This window comes from Hyperolius riggenbachi, chromosome 2 (assembly GCF_040937935.1).
Source record: "Hyperolius riggenbachi isolate aHypRig1 chromosome 2, aHypRig1.pri, whole genome shotgun sequence".
In the NCBI taxonomy this organism is placed as follows: Eukaryota; Metazoa; Chordata; class Amphibia; order Anura; family Hyperoliidae; genus Hyperolius; species Hyperolius riggenbachi.
In genome coordinates, this window is record NC_090647.1 from 428,719,229 (window position 1) to 428,742,206 (window position 22,978).

The following is a 22,978-nucleotide window of genomic DNA, read 5'->3' on the forward strand; positions in this document are numbered from 1 at the left end:
ACTCCCTTTTCAACCTCTGCAGAAATGCCCATGTCTATTTGCAAAAGACGACCTCTGGATATGACGCTGAGCACAAGCACTTAACTCCTTTGGTTGACCATGGCAAGGCATGTTCAGAGTGGAACCTGTCCAGTTAAACCAGTGTTTGTCTTGGCCACCATGCAGCAGCTCAGTTTCAGGGTGTTGACAATCTTCTTAAAGCCTAGGCCATCTTTCTGTAGGACTAAAATTATTTTTTAAAGGTCCTCAGAAAATTTTCTGCCATGAGGTGCTATGTTAAAATTCCAGGTATGAGTGAGTGTGAGAGCGATAACACCAAATTTAACACACCTGCTCCCGATTCACATTGGAGACCTTGTAACAAGTAAGATGACCCCGGGAAGGAAAAATGTGTAATTGGGCAGAATTTTAACATGTTTTACTTAGGGATGTACGCACTTATATTGCTAACGTTTAGACAATACTGGTTGTGTTGAGTTATTTTGATGGGACAACAAATTTACACAGTTATACAAGCTGTACATGGACTATCTTGTATCAAAGTGGCATATCTTCAGTGATGTCCTATGAAAAGATATAATAAAATATTCACAAAAATGTCAGAGGTGTACTCGCTTTTGTGAGATACTGTAAGTATATAAAATTGTCTTATGTCATTTGCTGCATAAATTCTTAATATGGCTATCTCTGCTGTACAAAACTGTTTTCGTTATACTGTTGCAAATTGTATGCGGGTCACAAATTGTATGCTGTTTGCAATATATAACTTTTGAGGAAATAAGCATTACTAAGCATCATTATGCAGTTTAAAGGACTTACAAGGTGAAAAACAGAAATAAAGATCAATACCTATGTGCATAGTTTTTCTATGGCCTCCTCCAGCCGTGTGACATCCCACAGACGTGGGAGTGTGAACATGGCTGGAGGAGGCACTGAAGCTGCGCATCTGCACTTGCGTCTATGCGGACTGCGCAGCTGCGGCAATCCTGGCGGCCATCTTATGTGGGGAAAGCTAGCACGACCCGTGATGTGGGGTCGGGATGTGACCTGGGGCTGAATACGGATACAGAAACTGCGTGGAATGGAAGGGAGGGAGCGGATGGTGTCCTCCATAGAACAACAATGCACACAGGTTTTGATCTTTATTTCTGTTTTTCACCTCGTATGTCCTTTAAGGCTATGTTCACAAAGGGGCTTTGTGGCGCATTGGGCTGGACTATACAATTATATCGCTAATGCGTCAATGTAAATGTGCCATTCCAGTCTATATTAACCACTTAACGACCATGGTCAGTCGATCGGCGGACCTAGGTGTTAACTGGTTTTACATGGAAACGGCCGCTCGTTCGAGCGGCCTTTCCATGTCAGTTCACGGAGGGTGTCTCCGTGAACAACCTGCGAGCCGCCGATCACGGCTCGCAGGCGAAATGTAAACACATACGGCGCTGCTGCTGATAGGCTGAATCTCCGTCCTGCGCCGCCCAGGGGAAAGAGAAGAGGGAGGGAAGGGGAAGGAGGCGGAAAATCTCTGCGGAGGGGGGCTTTGAGGAGCCCCCCCGCTGATCGAAAATAGCCGGTGGCGATCAGACCCCCCCCCAGCAGGACATCCCCCTAGTGGGGAAAAAAGGGGGGAAGTCTGGTCGCCCTGGCTGTCTGCTGATCTGTGCTGTGGGCTGGAGAGTCCACGCTGCACAGATCAGCGCGGACAAGCCCAGTCCTTAAGTGGTTAAATTAGACTGGAATGGCACATTGACGCATTAGCATTAAGATGCAACAGAATCTGTTGGCATAACATAAGGCGTGCATTGCAGAAATTATAGAACAATGGAAAACTGCCAGTCGATCTAATGGGAAATTTGCATGGTGTGTACCAGCCCTTAGAAAGATCAAATCACATACATATTACTATTTTTCAGAGACTGTAAAAACTTTTATCATCAGATCCTTAAAACCTCCACATGTGGCCAGTATTATAAAAGTGATTTTTATCCCCTCCTCCCTTCCCCCTCTTTGACTGCAACACATTTTGGTTTCACTACAACCTAGGGAAAACATGCTGTTAAACTAAGAGGTGACACAATGTTTGAGCTCCTACTGTAAACTACTGTCAATAACGTTCAAGTTTCAGCTGGACGTCAGTGTCAGGAATGGTGCACAAAGTATGGGTGTAACACAGCAGCCTTTGAGGACAGGGAAGCTATGATCTGATTATTTGCAGATCTCTTTACTTGCAAACAATGAGGGATTTCTTCTTAAGCAGATGTTTAAGTTGACTGTTTGCACATATTCACTGCTTATAGCATGATATGTTTGCACTGCAGTTGTCTCCTTGCCTGGGGGAGTTTATGTCGTCTACTGCATTCAGCCCTTCTACATCATCAGTCAGTTAAAAGCAAAAAAAAAAAAAAGTTAATGCAACTTCTTCCAGCATCCACCAGCCTTCCTTTACTTTGCATCAGGTCCTAACCAGGAGCACAGAGACGCCCACCACAGAGCTCAAAGCATAGCAGCTCCCTCCTCTCTAAACACTCCACAAAAGAAGGAGGGAGCAGCACCCGTCCTTATTTTAAGGTTCATGCTTCCAGCATTGGTTATTCACTACTATCTTGGATCACTGCTCTTTTTTTCTGCTTCGTTGTAAATGGATGCTATGCAATTGGGAAATGAAATTCTGCTTTAGACTTCTCACAGTGACTTTCTAATGTTCTCAAGTACCAAATCAAACTTGTCTGTTTACTGGGAGTACTCATGTTCTAGATGATGGAATGGTTCTGCTGAATTGATTTTCAATGGATATGTGGTTGTGTCTCTACTTATCATCCCCCTGCAGTTATTCCATGTGGATACAGTGACAGCACAGAGTCTGCAGAACTGAACCTATATCAGCAAAGGGTGATACTTTACACACTCATAAACTTTTAAAAGCCCATTTACTGATTTTATTATCAGCCTATAGAAGATGGACTGTGACAGGCTTGTGTGACAGAATTGCCACCATCGAGGTAAAGTGTCATATTTCTTGTCTAACATTTCTTTATTATATTCATTGTGCTGATTTATAGTATATTCATGTTTTACTGAATGAAAACATACCTGGCTGTGAATGTAATAATAGTGGAATTATGATAGTGAAATTAAATTTCCTTTGATACTTTTTCTGTGTACACCTGTGTAATTAAGACTATTATGTGTGATGTATAATGCTTTATAAAAGCACAGTTAATATTTCATTGTTTTATATTTGTATTAATAGGTGTTATTTATGAAATTGTTGCTGCTGTTTATGTTTATTCTACAGGTTAAACAAACTGGGAAATGATATTTTTAACATGTATTTATTATTAATAGCTGTATGGTAATATCACGAATAAATAATAGCAGTAATTGCACACAAAAAAATAATTCATGTACGGTGACTTATTATGACTCCCAGAAAGCAGTCAGAATCGAATGGGTTTTAGCTTGCCCGTTGCAAATTTATGAGACCTGCATTCTGAATGACTGCAAGGTGATAAATTACAGCAGTGCTCTTTGCAATGAGTTATGCTGTCAGTTTTACTAACTGTAACGCTGCCAAACTGTTTAAATTTATTAAGACAGGTTAATGAATACACTGGAAAGTTAAGGTCATTTGTTATGTATTCCTTTTCCTTCTTCTGCCTCTCCTCTTTGGTTGGATAAGCTAGTCACTGGATAGCAAGGAAGGGTTAATAAAGTTCATTAGAGCCCCTGTTAAGTAGCAGAGTTTGCTAATGGGAGTCATGTGTCACTGAGGGAGATGGCAGGCAGGGGGCAGGTGTGTCCATCTCTACACTGACTTCTTCCAGACAGAGAAATGGGACAATAAAATGGGACAGAAGGAGAAAAAACTTCCTCTGCTGCTTGTGTAGCTGGTTAAGTCATCAGCATATCAATATGTTGCTGTATTCTGCTCAGTTGGAAAACTGTCAGGAAACTCTGGCCAAATAGTTCCGCCTCTCAGTGTATTAAATCAAACGCCTCCTAGATCTGTCAGGAGGGGAGGAGGAAAAGATGACAGCACCTATGTGCAAGGTGATCAGACCTCAGCTTTTGTAATCATGGAACTTGAACTCCACATAGAAGCCAGAGTTTGTAGAGTTTCAGGAAATCTGCAGCATGCGTGTGTTTTCAGGGGCCCGCAGCAAAGATTAGGAAACACTTTATTTCTGATGTGTTGCCAATACTTTGTATGCCTTAGGTGAGATATGGATAATTTACTGTGATATCTATCAAAGAGGCATTAAGTATATATTCCTAAGTGATCTCTCTCTTACTTGTGCTTCACACTGCATGGATCAAAAACTGATCAGTGCAACTACTGATTCATCAAAGGGCAAGCGTTTTTCATCTCTGACCCTCCATTCCATTGGCGATCAGTCAATGCGACACATTCATCCACCCAGAAAAACTTGCGCTCCATTTCACCAAATGGGTCAAACGGATCTGTTTGAATGGAGTAATGTGAATGAATCCCATTGATTAACATGAGATCCATTCACGTTTGTTAGTTTCTGGTCAGTTTTGTTCCGCTAACTGTTTTTATACCAATGTGAACCGGCCATTACAGATTCTTTCCTATGTCTATCGTTTTAGGTGTGGGTACGTAGGCAGGGATAAGGCTGACTTCCTACTACAAAGTACAAATGCTTGTAGTACAAATGCGCTGCGGACATGGCCATTTGGGTTTCCTCCATGCATTCTGGTTTCCTCCCACATCCCAAAAAAACGTAGATATGTTATCTGGCTTCCCCAAAGCTGTCCCTAGATGGCCTAAAAGTGAACATATGACTATGTTAGGAATTAGATTGTGAGCCCTTCTGAGGGACAGTTAGTAGTAACAAGACTACTGTGTAAAACGCTGCAGAAGATGTCAGCGCTATATAAGATGCTAAATAATAATAATGTGATACCCATATGAGTGTGAGTCCTAAGAAGATGAAAGCCTAAACTTGAAATTAAAGAGAAACCCCATCATTGTTAAAAAAGGCAGTAACTTCAGTTCAGCTTTACATATTGCTGGAGTCAGCAGAAAACCCTATTCTTATTATACTTATGTCTAAACATGTAAAATGTGTATGTAAATGACAGCTACATAATTGAATCATTTGCAGAGATAGTGATATAGGAGTGTCTAGGTCTGCTGCCAGCCAAGAGATTAGTTTAAATGGTGAAACTGAGTAACAGGCTCTGCTTTGTGCAAGTAATTACTTATGAAGCGAGATGGTAAGTTTTGAGGCAGTCTGAACTCCACAGTACAAGAGTACATATTCCAGGCTTGCAAAGAGGTGCGATTTCAGCTTCAGGCAGTTTTGGAACTTTGAGCTTGTTCACATCACTAGTACTGCAGAGTGTTGTGCACCACCCTCTTTCTACTTGCCTGGGCCCCACCTTCATAACTGTGCTAATGCTTTTAGCTAGAGTGGCGCAGTGTAGGAAATGCAATGTCGCACACCAGCAAGCAGTGTGCATCGCTGGGTAGTGGGTACCCCTGCATGTGGGAAATGGCAGCAAGGAAGTGAGCGGAATATAGAGGGTGTTATATTGCTGACTTCTTTTTTGATCTCTTGTTTTCAAAGTCTTATGGACCAATTACTCAGAATGAGTATGGAAAGTTCTGATGCTTAAGATATGATGCAGGGGTGTGACTAATACTGTTAAACAAACCCCAGCATCTTAACACTCCACCCCTCCTCCCCCCCCCCCCCCAAAAAAGAGAAATGGCAGCCTTCATATCTCTCCTAATTCTGATTAAAATGTGTATCGGTATGGGACGGTACTGTGAACTATGTCTACCACTATCGCTTAATTAGTTAACAGCCACCTACCGATAGAGTTCATACATGCAGGGCCGGCCCGCCCATGAGGCGGGGTGAAACGTTTGCCTCAGGCGGCACTTCTGGGGGGGCGGCACACGCTGGCTGCAGCTATAAGAGGCAACGGGCGGGGATCCCTCACCTCTTCCTCGTTCCAGCGTGCGCTCCACTGACGTCACTTCCTGCGGCGTAGCAGGCGGCGATTTCTTTAAAGCTTGCCTCAGGCGGCAAATGGGCTAGGGCCGGGCCTGCATACATTCACCAACTCTTATGAATTCTACAGTTGAACTTTCAAATTTTCAATGCACAATTTCTTTTTGTACCGAAACCACAATAACTGGGCAGAAGCTGAACTTTGCATATGGGTTATCAGATTTGGCAGCTGCTCAACACTTGCTAGCTGATTAGTTCTGAACAAAGTTCTGGTTAAAGAGACTCAGTAACAAAAATGTCATCCTGTTTTCTACCATCCTACAAGTTCCTAAACCTATTCTAATGTGCTCTGGCTTACTGCAGCACTTTCTGCTATCACTGTCTCTGTAATAAATCAACTTATCTTTCTCCCGTCGGATTTGTCGCCCTGTGTCTGGAAGGCTGCCAACTCTTTAGTGTTGTTGATCTGTTATGCACACCCCCTCTATGCACACTCCCGTGGGTGTTATTTACATTAGGCAGCCTCTCTGCTTTCTTATCTTTTACAAGCTGGATAAATCATCCTCTGTTAGGCTGTGAAAGGAGCTGGCTGCCTGGGCTGCCACATGCTGAGGAATTACAGACACCGGGCAGAGCTGTCTGCAGGAAGAAACAATCAGCCTGTCACTCTTCAGTGGGTGAGAGCTGCAGGGGGTAAACACACAAATTATCTATTGAGATTCAAAAGGAAGGCTGTATACAGCCTGCTTATGTATGGATGTATTTTCTATGTGTGGACATACTGTATATCAACCTACTTCCGGCTCTGGTGGCCATTTTGTTTGTTTATAAACAAACTTTTAAAAACTGTTTTTAAACACTTTTAATGCGGCGGGGACGGGTGAAATTGTGACAGAGGGGAATAAGAGATGTCCCCTAACACACTGGTATGTTTACTTTTTGTGTGATTTTAACAATACAAATTCTCTTTAAAGAGAACCCGAGGTGGCCTTGTATTACGTAAGTGGGGCACAGAGGCTGGTTGGTCACACTAACACCAGCCTCTGTTGCCCCATCGTGTGTGTCAAAGACCCCCCTGCTCGCCGCTATACCCCCGCAGAGCTGGCGACACGCAGCGTGTCGCCAGCACAATGTTTACTCTAGCGCTGTCTGTCAGCGCCGCTCCGCCGCATCGCCGCTACCCGCCCTCGTCCCTTCCCTCCCGCTGATTGGAGGAAAGGGACGAGGGCGGGTAGCAGCGATGCGGAGGAGGCGTGGGAGCGGCGCTGACAGACAGCGCTAGAGTAAACATTGTGCTGGCGACGCGCTGCGTGTCGCCAGCACTGCGGGGAGTTTAGCGGCGAGCAGGGGGGTCTTTGACACACACGATGGGGCAACAGAGGCTGGTGTTAGTGTGACCAACCAGCCTCTGTGCCCCACTTACGTAATACAAGGCCACCTCGGGTTCTCTTTAAGTTCCTCTAATTTGCTTTCTGGCAGAATAAAAAACAAAAGCATGTAGACAACTATAAAAGCTATCGTTTTGTGTGTTGGGTCCTTTTTTATCATGGACAAAACAGGTTCCTGGTACCAAAAAGGTAAGTATAAACACAAAATGTCCACACTGAGTTCTTACTTGTGTCAAGGAAGGGCTATAAACACAACTCAAATTGATCTGTAGGGCGTTTGCCAACGTTATTATTATTGTGATTATTTTGAGCACAAAAATAGTTTTTATCTGCCCTAAGTTCTACCCCAAAGCTCCCTTGTGTGAATTACAGTAGAGTCTCTGGAAGGAGGGAACACAGTGGGTGGTTCACATTATTGGGGACTGTAGGGTGAACGCAGATGGGGCATCTAATCATGTGCAGTTTCTTTCAACAAAATCAAAAAGGCATGACTGGGTGATTGCACTGAACATAGCTTTACTACACTAAAAGAGATCTAGATAGAACATTAGGACTAGGCATTGGTATAATAGCACTAATCAGCAATACAGAGTCAGGCACAATGTGACAGCATGCAGTTATGGAAACCAGCATTTTTCATCAAATGAAGCTCTCTAGCACAAAGTTAGTGCCTAGGAAGCACTGATTAGTTTTGTAGCAGGATGAACTTGATGGAAATGTGTCTTCTTTCACCCTAATTAACTAATGACCCCATGAATGGCATACTGTTTACTTTCTCTGATGATGCTATTCATAGAGTTTGTACAACTGAAAGCTCTGCACCAAATGCCACAGCTGTCACTGTGTCTAAGCAAGGACTAGGCTGTTACCTTTTATTATCATAACAACAACTGTACAAGCTGAGACCTTAAATTGTATAAACATACTTAAGGACTGCAGACTGACTTTTACATTTTGTTTAGCAAAGAGAAAACTTCTCTGAAAAAGTTAGGGCCTGTTTCCACTACACGCAGATTGAATGCAGAATGGATGCAGAAAAACAGACTCCAATGAATGCCTATGAGAAAATCTGCATCAGAAAAATTGCGTTTAGTGGAAACATAGGCATTCATTGGAGTCAGTTTTTCTGCATCCATTCTGCACCCAATCTGTGTGTAGTGGAAACAGGCCCTTAGGTATGTACATTTTTTCTGAATCTGTTCTTTCCTGGGTTTTCTCACAGAAGTTTTTTTCACACCTTATGGATAAAATATCCCTTTAGTCCCCAGGAAGCAAAAACTATTCAAAATAAGATTTGTATATCCCTTAATAACTTACCAGTACTACAGATTACTGTCCAATTGTTCGGCTTATTTTTCCTCTCTCAGTGTGGAATAGCTACAGCCACGGAAATGGGGTCTGATCCAATTCACTTTTTCCTCTAAGTTTTCTCCTAGGTGATATTTCTTGTCCTATAAATAAAATCCCCTTTAAGCCACCAGCAAGCAAGAAAATACTCAGAATAACTTTGCCAGTACTTTTTCACCTACTTATCAGTACTTTTTCAATTGCAGCGTGCTAATCAAATCGTTTAAGTAGAAGATAATAATTTGCATATTCAGTAACCACAAATGGGTGACCACAAATGTTAACTTAGGCCCCGTTCACATCACAAACGCGGATGGCCATGCGTGCGGAACGCAACGCGTACGAACGCACGCCATCCGCGTTTGTGTGCGTTGCGTGGCTGATCCCATCACTGAAAAGTGAATGGGACAGCCACGCGTTTTTACAAAAAGTGCGTGCAGCATGCGTTCCCGGACCACACAGGTCCGGAACGCATGCAGTGTGAACATCAGACATTGCACTCTATGCAATGTCTGATGTCGTGCGTGTCGGCCACCTGCACGCGTTTCCAAAACGCGACTGGAAACGCTTGCAGTGTGAACGGGGCCTTAAAGTTGAATTATTGCAAGTTTACTTCTGTTTTAAGAAGGCAGATCACGCCAAGCATCGCATTTTAGTAGGAGGGCTTCATCCAGGGGTTTGGGTCAAGCCGAGCTGCTTGGTTACTAAGCAGAAGATGACAGTTATCTTCTTAAGCACTTAAGGACCGCAATGTTAAACACCCCTAGTGACCAAGCCATTTTTTTACCAATTAGGCCACTGCAGCTTTAAGGCTTCATTTCAGGGCTGTACACTCAGCACACAAGTGATCCCCCCCCCCCCCCCCCCCCCCACACACACACACTTTTCTCCCCACCAACAGAGATTTCTGTTGGTGGGGTCTGATCCCTGCTCCTGTGTTTATTTGTTTATTTATTTGTTTTGTTTTTTAGGCATCAGCCTATGACAGCGGATCACCTTTGTGCCTCTGGAGGGGACAGCTGAGTGACATGGCTGTCCCCTGTACAGCGCTGCCATAGATCGCAGCACTGTACCGTATAAATAGACGGCGGTTTTGCCATCTAATAGTCTCCAGGTGTAGATGACAAAACTGGCAATGCAACAGTATTTTTTTTTATTTTTTTTAGAATATGCCAATTTTTTTTACAATATGCCTCAACATCGACTGGACTCAGGTGAAAACAATTTTTTTATTATTTTTTTTTTTATTGAAACTACAAAGAAATTTCTTCTTGGCACTGTAAAGGAAGACTATTTGTAGACTTGTCCCACCATATGGCACAGATAATACACTAGTATGGTGATTTTCTAAGTAAATGGGGGCAAGAAAGTCCCTCCCCTTACAAGTCTTTTAGATCATAACTGACTCCTCCACAGCATCACATCCTATATTTTAAGAATAGTGCATGCATGCAAGACAAATGTGACATCACTGCTTGCTTGTATGCATAATTTAAAGCATGCGACTAGGGAAGTAATTTGATTTTATTGGCCATAGTGATATTTAAAGGGAACCTGAAGCAAGTAAAATTATTTAAAATAAACACACGATGTAGCTGCAAATGAATATTAGGTGGGCGGAGTACAGCCGGAGCAAGAAGCAGAAGTAGCCACTAGTTGGGTCACAGTTAGAAGGGTTAGGGGGTAAAGTGGCAGGGAGGCTAGTCCCAAGTTGTCCCTTCCTAATAAGTATGCTTATTTGCATAATATTGGGGAGGATGATTCTGGAGTAGCAATGCTGCAGCAGGATGTGCCCCTTAACAACCAAGGGGCAGACTGCTGCAATGAGAAAGGGAATAGGAGTGCAGCTAGAGCTAGACAGATACTGGTGGAAGGGGATTCAATTATTAGGCACACAGATAGGGTAATCTGTCGAAGAAACCGTGAATGCCGTACAGTTTGTTGTCTCCCGGTGCTCGGGTTCGGCATGTAGCGGAAAGAAGTGACAGATTATTGGGTGGGGCTGGGAAGACCCGGCTGTCATGGTACACATTGGCACCAATGACAAAGTTAGTGGGAGATGGAAGGTCCTCAAAAATGATTTTCAGGTACTTGGAGATAAACTTAAAGCAAAGACCTCCAAGGTGGTGTTTTCTGAAATACTGCCAGTGCCACGTGCTACATCTGAGAGACAGAGGGAGCTTAGGGAGTTAAATAAGTGGCTGAGAAATTGGTGTAGGCAGGAGGAGTTTGGGTTCCTGGAGAACTGGGCAGACTTTGCAGTCGGCTACAGGTTCTACAGCAGGGATGGGCTGCACCTTAAGTGCGGATAGGCGAGCAATACTAGTCACGGCTCGAGAGCAGCGTGGTGACGTCACGACTGCACACGTGTGGAGACAGCGTGGAACTGGATACCAGTAACGGCGGTGGCGGCGATCAGCAAGTGGGCACAGTTCTTCTTAGCGCGAAAGTGGCAGTGTGGATGCCGATCAAGTGATTACCATCGCGGTGGTGGCCCTGTGGAGGTGGTGAGAGCCCTCCGGGGTACCGTGGATCACTGACAGGAGGTGGTGAGAGCCCTCTTGTATACGCTGTGGTGTGTCTGCCTGCTTGCTCTGCTTATGCTTTAAGCTTCTCTGGCCGCCTGTCTTGCTGATATGAACTGTATCATTGTTAGGTGCTTAGCCCAGAGCACTTGGATGCAGGACATTGAACTTTGTTAAAATGTTTCCAGCATATCCAATGAAGAGAAGTCACTGAATTACACTTCCCAGCAGGCCTCTTGATCAAAGGATTGATGATGGTGGTTTCCATCACTCCCGGGAGTTACAAGGACGGTTTGCATGGGTGTGTGTGATGTGTGCGGTCTGTGTGACACATGCCGGCTGTATATTTGGTGCAATATACATCATAGGCTGCTCTTTTTAGTGGGTTAATGGGGGTTTTGTATGCAATAAACAATAAATAGTGATTGTTATTTGGAGACTTCAGTGGATTTATTGGGATTTGTGGATGCGTTTTACAACTGTGAGGCTCCCCTGATCTAGGGTATTTACAGTCCATAATATATTTCCTAGTGCTTGGTATTGTTTGTTTTGGTCAATTTATTTATTAATGACCTAGTAGATGCAGTAGTAAGCAATGTTGCTATTTTTGCAGATGATACAAAATTGTGCAGAATCATCAACTCTCAGGAAGATAGGGACATATTGCAACAGAGTCTGGATAGGATGGCTATATGGGCACATAAATGGCAGATGAAATTCAATGTTGAAAAATGTAAAGTCATGCATTTTGGTCGTAGCAATGGTCTAGCACCATACAAAATAAATGGGATACAGTTGGGGACATCAATCTTGGAGAAAGACTTAGGAGTACTCATCGACAACAAGTTAAATAATTGTACTCAATGCCAAGCCGCTGCAGCTAAAGCTAAGAAAATTTTGGGATGCATTAAAAGGGAAATAAAAACTCGAGATGCTAGCATAATATTGCCCCTGTTTAACTCTAGTAAGTCCACATCTGGAATATGGAATTCAGTTCTGGGCCCCACATTACAGGAAAGATATTGCAGTTTTAGAGCAGGTGCAGAGACGAGCAACAAAATTGATACATGGGATGGAAGGTCTCACTTACCAAGAAAGGTTAGACAAACTGGGTTTATTTAGTCTAGAGAAAAGACGCCTTAGAGGGGATCTTATTAACATGTTGTAACGATCGGTGTCAGCACACAGAGAGAATCTGATTATTGGTGATCTGCAGTATCACCAAGAATACAGATATATACTTGATTATTGATGATCTGCAGAATCACCGATAATCCAAGTATAACTAACCTCTGGACACCTATATAGTGTGAGTGTTTGGTGCAACAGTAATGACTTTGAGTTGGACCACCCGAGGAGCAGGTGGTCTTTGGCAGTATGGGTGATACCGCCCTCTGGGAAGTGCCAAAACCTTCCAGCAGCCTGGGACCTCTAAAGGGGTGGAGCCCCAGGCTGAAAGTAGGAAGGACCTGACTGAGTGACACCTGGAAGGTGGATGTCACTAGTAGATCTGGAGACTATCTCTTAAAGGAGAGAGATAGCTCTCAAGGTCGGGCAAGCCAGGTCGGCAACAGATAATCAGATAATGCCTAGTCTTGGGTGTGAGGTCCGTGGTCTCAACACCCTGGAACTAGTCTGGAGTATAATATGATGGTACACAGTATCCCTAGTCTTGGGTGTGAGGTCCGTGGTCTCGACACCCTGGAACTAGTCTGAAGTATAACACAATGATAACACAGAATCCCTAGTCTTGGGTGTGAGGTCCGTGGTCTCAACACCCTGGAACTAGTCTGAAGTATAACACAATGATAACACAGAATCCCTAGTCTTGGGTGTGAGGTCCGTGGTCTCAACACCCTGGAACTAGTCTGAAGTATAACACAATGATAACACAGAATACCTAGTCTTGGGTGTGAGGTCTGTGGTCTCAACACCCTGGAACTAGTTTGAAGTATAACACAATGATAACACAGAAGTAATCTGGCTCAGTGTGAATTCCCAGGTCCTCCTGGTTCTAACACACTGTAGGATCTGACTATGGTCTGAGTGCTTTCACATAAGTGTTCGCAACGGCAGACAACCTGAGACTGACCAGAAGTAACTTTATATAGAGCGGCACTCTCCGGCGCCACCCATCAGTGATCAACCAATAGCCACTTGCTCTGAGGTCAGCTGACCAACCTGGTCAGCTGATCCCTCCTCGATTGTCAAAAAGGTTCTGCCTCTCAGCGCGCACGCGCGTATTCCTCAACCTGTGTGAACTAACAGACCCAGCCACACCAGGCGCACGCTTATGCGTGCAAACCGCCGCACTGGACGCGGAATCAGCCGCCTTGCTGCCAGTACACGTGGCGGCTTTTCCGCGTTCTATTACACATGTATAAATACATTAGAGAGCAATACAAAAGCTTGGCGGATGTGCTTTTTGTCCCTAGGCCTTCTCAAAGGACTAGAGGACATGATCTGCGCATGGAGGAAAAATGTTTTAGCCATTTATTTAGGAAAGGGTTCTTTACAGTAAGAGTGATTAAGATGTGGAATGCATTGCCACAGGAAGTAGTTATGGCAAATTCTATACCAGCATTTAAAGGGGTCTTAGATGCTTTCCTTGCGTTGAAAGACATCCATGGCTACAATTACTAGGTAATGCCCAATGATGTTGATCCAGGGATTTAATCTGATTGCCATCTGGAGTCAGGAAGGAATTTTTTCCCTTTTGGGGCTAATTGGACCATGCCTTGTAAGGGTTTTTTGCCTTCCTCTGGATCAACAGGGATATGTGAGGGAGCAGGCTGGTGTTTTACTTCTCTGGTTGAACTCGATGGACGTGTGTCTTTTTTCAACCCAAATAACTATGTAACTATGTAACATACTAACGCCACCGTCTGTTCCTCTCAGAAGCTCACCATTGTCTTTTTACCGTGATCAATATTTTGTCAGAACTGAAATATACCAGTTGCTGTCAGTTATATATCAGCAGCTGTCATTTACTACTGTATGTGCAAGGTAATGTCCATGTTTCCCTATGGCTCAAGTGGGTGATTTTACAGTTTAACAGTGTGCTGACCAGGAAGCTGTTATGGGGTAATGGCCATTTTTAAAATGGAAGATGGAGAATTCCATTGATCACAGTGGACAAATGGGACCCATGAGAGGAGAAAGAGATTGAGGAGTAGACTATACGGGAGGTAAGTATGACCTGTGTATGGTTATTTTGACTTTTTATTTTCAGTTCAGGTTCTCTTTAATCTGTAAAGCCATATTCTGTGCTAGATGGGATAGGGCTGGTTTACAATGAATCATTTGCTCTCAGCTAACAACCGATGCACAGCACAAGATAAGTTAATGTCCATGTTTCCCTATGGGTCAGTTAACATCTACACATTTCAACTGAAAGCTTTTTTTATACTGCAACTGATAAAATGTATCAGTTTTTAAGTGTTCAATGTAAACCAGCCCTTAATGTTGGGATGGAGATCCAATCTAGTACTGGCTGAACACATACAGGATATATGAGACTTCATGAGAGCTTTGCAATTCCATCATTTTTTTAATCTTACAATTCTTCCCCCAGCTGCAGTCCTTTGCTACTTGTAGCAATTTGGAAAACTGATTGATGGGAGAGGTTTAGTGGTTGGCTCTACTTCCTTTATGAGCATATGACTTACCAAAACATCTGCCAGCCGCCCTTGCTGCGTTTGACAAAAAAGGTGTCTGGTTACAAATTTTCTGTCCAATAGGAGATGAGATGGCTGTGCTGTAGGATGCATCCACTTTGATAGATCCATCCAGATGTGCAGCCAGACAAGTCTGGATGGATCCATCAGTATGGATGCAGCATAATAACAGATGATGGGTGTCACTGCACAATTATGCTTTACAGATGGAATCCAACCGACAGGAGGGATGTTTGAGAACAGCTGCAGCAGGAATAACTGAAGAGCTTTAACTTTTTCTAATTTATGTGGTGCTGCATAAAAGTTTTTACATATAGATCTACAGAATTTTTACATATAGATCTATAGCAGATGGCCTGTCCATAACTTTCATCCTGTGCATGGCATTTTTAGGCTGATGGAAGAGGCATTGATGTCACTTACACAGCAGTGCAACCAACTCAGTAACATCTACGGGGTGACAATCTTGCACCTGATTTTATATGTGGTGATATTGAACCATGCAACCACCACAGTAAGTACGCAGTTTATATAGTCTAACTTTACTGACTGTATGCTTGTTGCAGTTGTGTCACTCAAAGTACTTAAAGGGGAACTTCAGCCTAAACAAACATACTGTCATTAAGTTACATTAGTTATGTTAATTAAATACATAGTTAATATAATCTCTTACCCACTCTGTTTTAAAAGAACAGGTAAATGTTTGTGATTTCATGGGGGCAGCCATATTTTTCATGGGGGCAGGTTGAAAGGAGGTGACAGACAAGGAGCATGAGACACAGTTCCAAGTGTCCTGTGTCCTGATCACCCCTCTAAGCTGCGTGCGCTAGGCTTCAAATCTCAAATTCAAAATGTAATATAATACATTTTCTCAAAAAACAGCATAAGGAGAACAAGAACATCAGAAATTCCATCATGCTTTGCACAGCATCAGGGGAAAAATGCCCGGGCAGTTTTCTTCTGTGCAGCTAAAAATGAGGATTGGGTAAGGAATACAAAGTTCTGATGCTGTGAAACTGTTAAAGAAACAACCAAGCCTTTTCAGTGCTGCTGAGTAGATTTTTAGTCTGGAGGTTCACGTTAAGCCAACAGCGCAGTTTTGACACCCAGACAAATTACGTTTGTGAAAAAGTTGTAGAGATGGCTACCTTCATATTTTTCATACTATTAACTCATAGTAAGAAAAGCTTTTGCAGGAGCTGCCTGACACTGATGTTCCTACCAGAATACTGTGTACAGCAGGGGATGCCCATTGGGTAGATTGTGTTCTACCGGTAGATTGCAAAGGACTTCTGGGTAGATTCCACACCTCCTGCCTGAGTGACATATGCGTTGTACTCTGTCTCTTTGACTTCGATGCGCTTACTGCTCTCCCTGAAGTTTTGCACAACAGTGTAGATGCTTATGATGTTGCAAGGTGGGAAGCCATACATTTAGAAGCACTTTGTGCTACTGCTGATTACAATTTTGGCGCCAGGCTATGTACCGGACCGCATTGGTGATATGCTCCTATTTATTGCCTGAAGAAGTGGGATATACCCACGAAACGCATTGCACCTTGTTCGGAGTATGTAAATAAACTGATTTTTGCTTAAAACGGCATTTTTTTGTGTCTGTTTTGGATGGGTAAGTCCACCGCTGCCGACTTTATTTTATCCATTTTAAAGAAATATTGTTTTTACCCTGTTGGCGCCTCTGTACTACTATTGCAGTTGTTTGCACTCTGGGTGGAGAGGAATTCTTCCTTTTTACCGATCTACAGAGAGCGACTCCTTAATCCTGAGTGGGGACAGGTCTAATCTCCTCACCTGCCGACATAGTGGTTACCTGGACGGTAACCCTTGTTTGTGAGTATAACCTACCTATACTTACCTTCCATACCCAATTTACAGTACATTCTACACTATACTGGGCTCTTGGTGTCTTCCATTATATTTTGACTGTTCAATTTGGCTTATGGAGGAGGACTCTATGTTATACATCTAACTGACTGGTGGCTTGTGGTAATCACTGATGGTTTGTCGCTGTGCATGTGCTGCAGCTGTGGCTTGTGATAATCACTGATGGACTGCCGCTGTGCATGTACTGCAGTTCTGGCTTGTGGTAATCACTGATGGACTGCTGCTGTGCATTTGCTGCAGTTGTGGCTTGTGGTAATCACTGATGGACTGCTGCTGTGCATGTGCTGCAGTTGTGGCTTGCACCTGTAGGTAGATTCTAACTGGTAGATCATTTTTGACTCGTAATTTTCAAAGAAGCTTGCAAGCTGAAAAAGTGTGGGCACCTCTGGTGTACAGGTAGTCCCTGGTTATTGAACAAGATAGGGACTATAAGTTTGTTCTTAAGATGAATTTGTATGTAACTCCAGTTTCTCTCTCTGTCCCTTTGTGCCGCTACTGTGGTCCCCCCATGCCATTTTTTCACTGCAGCTAGGCAGAGTTGAAACAGAGGGTTGCAGAATTGTTGTTTTCATGTTACAATACCTTTATCAGGGCCGGGCCGAGGCATAGGCTGGAGAGGCTCCAGCCTCAGGGAGCAGTGTAGGAGGGGGCGCAAAATTCATTCAGCTGTCATTCCTAATTGTGTTTAAAGCAGAAAGAAATAAGAAAAGGGGATACATGGCAGTGACTGCAAGCCAGATAACTAGATATTAAGGTGTTGGGGAGGTTGTGGGCCCTGTGGCGCCTCTTAGTCTAATAGCAATCCGTGTGTGACGGCTGGGGAGGCAGGGATGGAGGGGCGCACTTTGGTGTCTCAGCCTTGGGTGCTGGAGGACCTTGTCCCGGCTCTGACCTTTATATTAATTATCATCAACAGATCGGTCTGCTTTATCAATTCATTCTGAACTTCTAGCAGTCAGGCCAAAGGTCACAGAGGTCTCTTTCTCTCTCATATGAAATGTTTCCGTGTATAGTTGATTGATGCCAGTAATATGGGTGCTTGTGTTTGAGACATGAAAGAGAAATTCATCATGAAGATATAATATCAGTTATAATGATTTATTTCCTGACATTTATGGAGCTGTTGGATCCATTCTCAGACCCTCCCTTAAAGAGCTTGAGGACATCTTTTCATAATTAATTAAATCTGCTTTCTGACTACGTTCTTGGCTGCAGTGTCACGGTTATTATATAATAATTTACATCTAACGCAAATGTTAATAACTGAATTTAATGAAAAATTAACAAACTGACTCTATTAGAGAGGCATGGTTTTGATACATGATCTGGCTTATGGATCATGTATGTGAAGATCGAAATAAATACATAAAAGACGTGTACAGACTATAACATAAGAACATAATCTGCAATGGTATGTGGTGTATCGTATCACGACACTAAGCTCTGAACACATAACAATCAATAAACTCCATGGCACACAGACTGATTGACCTTTTTGTAGCCTCTAGTCTGTAATTGGCCACTTGACCCCTACCAGATGTGCCATACAACTACCTAACCTCATTGGCTGACCCTGTTCCACTGTCACAGAGCTGACTTGCCTAACACAACTATGTCCTGATCTGACTTGTAATTGCCACAAGCTCACCACAGACTGGAGGAGACTGCCAAAGGCAGAAAGAGATTGACCAATAACGACAAAAATCAGAAGTAAAAATGTGTCCCAAATAAAAATACAACAGAAACTTCTTCAGTTCTGTCGCCAACAATTAAAGTTAACAGAAAGTCAATCTGAAGTGCATCAAACGTTTGTAGAGCATAAGTGTATTTTCTGGTGGGTCGGAGGATCTAGAATAAGGTGATGAAGACCATTATGTACAAACATACTGGCGTAAAACTCTGTGGTAGATAGGTGACAAAATTATTGCAACAACAAATCACAACCTTTTTTTTCCCATTTATTCCAATTAAGTCTCAAAGGCCTCAATTCACGGAGCATTATCAAACGTTTATCAAACACTTTATCAAACGTTTGATAATTTACCTCATGGGTAAAATCTCATTTTGAATTCACTAAGGTGTTATATATTTGTTGAACGTTTTATCGGTAAAACATTAGATAAATATATAACACCTTAGTGAATTTAAAATGAGATTTTACCCATGAGGTAAATTATCAAATGTTTGATAAAGTGTTTTAGAAACGTTTGATAATGCTTCGTGAATTGAGGCCAAAGTTGTAATGTCACTAGTAATTGTTGGGTAACACATTAGCGTATGCGATTCAGCAGCATCTTGCACCAGTGACACAATTGTTCTCAATAATAAACAGTGTTGGCTACATTCTGTTAATAGCATACTAGTGTTCCTGCTATTGAGCTCTGCAGTATAGCTAGCAACTCTGCAGTTATACAGATATCTATCTTTTTGCCAACTTTTTATATCACACTTTTAAAGGGATACTGTAGGGGGGTCAGGGGAAAATTAGTTGAACTTACCCGGGGCTTCTAATGGTCCCCCGCAGACATCCTGTGCCCACGCAGCCACTCACCGATGCTCCGGCCCCGCCTCCAGTTCACTTCTGGAATTTCTGACTTTAAAGTCAGAAAACCACTTCGCCTGCATTGCCGTGTCCTCGATCCTGCTGATGTCATCAAGAGCGCACAGCGCAGGCCCAGTATGGTCCGTGTCTGCGCAGTACACTCTTGGTGACATCAGCGGGAGCGAGGACACGGCAACGCAGGCGCAGTGGTTTTCTGACTTTAAAGTCAGAAATTCCAGAAGTGAACTGGAGGCGGGGCCGGAGCATCGGTGAGTGGCTGCGCCAAAATAGGATGTCTGCGGGGGACCATTAGAAGCCCCGGGTAAGTTCAGCTCATTTTCCCCCGACCCCCTACATTATCCCTTTAAATCATTCAACAAACGGGCCAAAATAAGTTGATTAGCAACAACGTATCTTGAATGTTTTTATTTGCTGCCAATGTGCTGACACCTTATTTTCTTTTAAAGATGAAAAAGGCATGGTATCATGGTCATTGTCACATGCAGACTAAACCTAAGCTCTGTAACAAGGGGACTATTATTAGCTGTGTTTGTATCAAAGATATTCCAACAAAACATCAATTAAGCCAGTGTAAAGGTACAATCTAAGCATCCACCACTGCCAGAAATCCTGCCAAGGCCATGGGTCAAGTGTCTCCAAAACTTCAAAGGCCTGTCTGTGACACTCACTACTTCTGGAGACTAGAGAGCTAGAGAATGCCATTGATTCTCTTTCTTCAGCAAACCCAAGTATGTACACAGTGATAAGGAACATTTGATGGAAAAGTGATTTACTCAGTGCAGTCTACAAACTCTGAAGCCTTATGCCTGGTCCGCACGATGCAAATTTTGGATCTTTAGAGGATATTAGGGTACACATGTAAACACGCTAAATCCTCAGTCGAGACAGTCCTGAAAAGTCCCCTTGGCTGTGTTGTCTAGAGTGCAAATCTGTGCTCACCAGCTACCTTCTTGTTTTATTTCTCCTGTTTGTATACAAATCACTATAAATACATATCTTTTCATATATCGCTGGCTATGTCTCTAATATGTACCTGTTTAATTTAGCTCTTTGGGGTGACTGTCAGTGTAGCATTCCATTGAAACTGTCCATAACAGAGTACGAGTTTCTAGTAATCTTACTGTAAACTCAAACATTTTCCCCTTACTTGTCCTTGATTTACTTTGCCTTTCAACCACTTTTTGCCACTCATCTTACTCATCTTTCTCATCTTTAGGTAGCAAAGTTGTTTCCCTTTTTTGAATTTCTTCCTAACTTTCCAAGTAGGCTCCCTATGCTTTTTATTACAGTACCAACTTTTTTCTATGAAACTTCTCATTTGTACAGGTTATGATATATCCAAGAAAAATTTATCAGTTTCAAGTGGAGTTTTTTAATAGTAAAAACCACTTGTCTTGGGATGCATTTTAGAATTTCTCTCCTCCACCTACTCAGGAAAGCAGGAAGCTCATATTGATTTAAAGCGGATCCCAACTCTTGCACAATACACAATGAAAAGTCTTTATTCTACATATAGTTGATAAAGACATCCTCTGCTTTGTGTTTCTGTACTCGGTTAGCCAGATCAAAGTGTCTAATTTGTCCTTATCAGCAGCTTTGAATAGACTGCAGGAGCGTTGCTGAGGTAACTCTGCCCATACAGTGAACACTGAGGCTTAACTCCTTCAGTGCTCCCTGCCAAGTGAAACCAACTTGTAAACTTCATTTTTTTTAAGACTTCCATACATTGCAATGAAGATTATTTTTGTCCATAAAGGTAATAAATAATGAACACTGTGGCTAATCTGCTAGAGCAGAGAGACAGATTTGAGTTTATCTTTATCCATCTTGTGCACAGCTTTATTAAGCACATGGTCACTAGAGATGGCCCGAACGGTTCGCCGGCGAACGGTTCATGGTAAACTTCCGGTGGTTCGCGATCGCGGAGAACCGCAAACTTTTCCGGAAGTTCGGTTCACCCCCATAATGCATCATTAGGGTCAACTTTGACCCTCTACATCACAGTCAGCAGGCACATTGTAGCCAATCAGGCTACACTCCCTCCCTTATAAAAGTCAGGCACCACCGGCCATTATACTCACTCGTGTGCATGCAGTAAATAGAGAAGGGACAGCTGCTGTAGACTCTCTCATAGGGAAAGATTTGTTAGGCTCTTGTAGGCTTCTAAGCTTGCTCCTTGCTAATTCTTATTGCTAAAATAGCAACCCTCAACAGCTCTTTTGAGAGCTAATCTTGTTCTTGTGATCTATTTTTTTTTCTGTGTGTCCCACTGACACTTGTGTTGCATAGACACCCTTGCTAATTCATACTGTGTGTGTGCCACTGCTAGGCCCAGCCCATTCAGTGACTACCTGTGTGTGTGACAGGTGCACATTACCCATCACTGCATATACCTACCCATTGTTCACCTACCTACATGAGTTGCGCACACGCAGTGTCACTGTGCCTGTCCGCTACCTGTCTGTGTGTGACAGGTGCACATTGTAATACCCAGTACTGCATATATCTACCTACCTGTTGTTCACAGTGCACTCACCTACCTACGTAAGTTGAGTGCACGCAGTGTCATTGTGCCTGTCCGCTACCTGTCCGTGTGTGACAGGTGCACATTGTAATACCCAGCACTGCATATACCTACCTGCCTACCTGTTGTTCACAGTGCACCCACCTACCTACGTGAGCGCACGCAGTGTCATTGTGCCTGTCCGGTGTCCGCTACCTGTCTGTGTGTAACAGGTGCACATTGTAATACCCATCACTGCATGTACCTACCTGTTGTGTTCAGTGCGCTAACCTCATCACTGGATATACCTACCTGTTGTGTTCAGTGCACCCATCTACCTACGTGAGCACACGCAGTGTGATATACCACTCTGTGCATACCTGTTAACTGCACCTGTGTGACTGCACATTGTATTAGTCAAGTCAGTGCATACCTTTCACTTCATCCCCCCCGATATGGACACAACGGACAAAGCAGGCAGAGGTAGAGGCAGACCCAGAGGAAGGCCACCCGGCAGGTCTGTGCGAGGTCGTGTTGATGTGATTTCATGCGTCCCTCGACCAAAGTACAGTGCTCAGAAGAAGGCACGTCCCATCAACTCCCAAGATTGTCAGGACGTGGATGACTATTTAACACAGAACACCTCATCTTCCTCAGCCACCAGCACTACTACAAGCACCACATCTGTTGCATTTGACACTTCGCAGGAGTTAATTGGTGGGGAATTAACTGATTCACAGCCATTATTGTTACAACCAGATGAAGGTGCTAAGCAAGTTACACCACCTCATATGTCTGAGTTAGGCAGTGACACTATGGACGTAACGTGTGAAGATGATGAAGTACCTGCTGTTGGTGCAGTTTTGGAGGTGTGTGAGGCAATCGAAGCTGGGCAGGATGATCATGATGATGACGATGATACGGATCCCAGGTATGTTCCCAATAGAGAAGATAAGCAGGGGGACAGTTCAGAGGGGGAGTCAGAGAGGAGTAGGAGGAGATAAGTTGCTGAAAGAAGCAGGGGGAGCTCATAGTCAGAAACAGCTGGTGGCAGTGTCTGGCGCCATGTATCACCACCTATGTACAG

At 43.3% G+C, this 22,978-nt stretch overlaps 1 protein-coding gene across 1 annotated transcript in view; it reads left to right on the forward strand.

Annotated features, from left to right (window-relative positions):
- The first annotated feature begins 2,670 nt into the window (after positions 1 to 2,670).
- The window catches only part of MXRA5 (matrix remodeling associated 5), an 86,562-nt gene continuing 66,254 nt past the window's right edge, over positions 2,671 to 22,978 (forward strand). The window contains exon 1 of the mRNA XM_068269917.1: positions 2,671 to 3,002. The gene's annotated coding sequence lies outside the window, so the exon portion shown is untranslated. The remainder of the gene's footprint in view (positions 3,003 to 22,978) is intronic.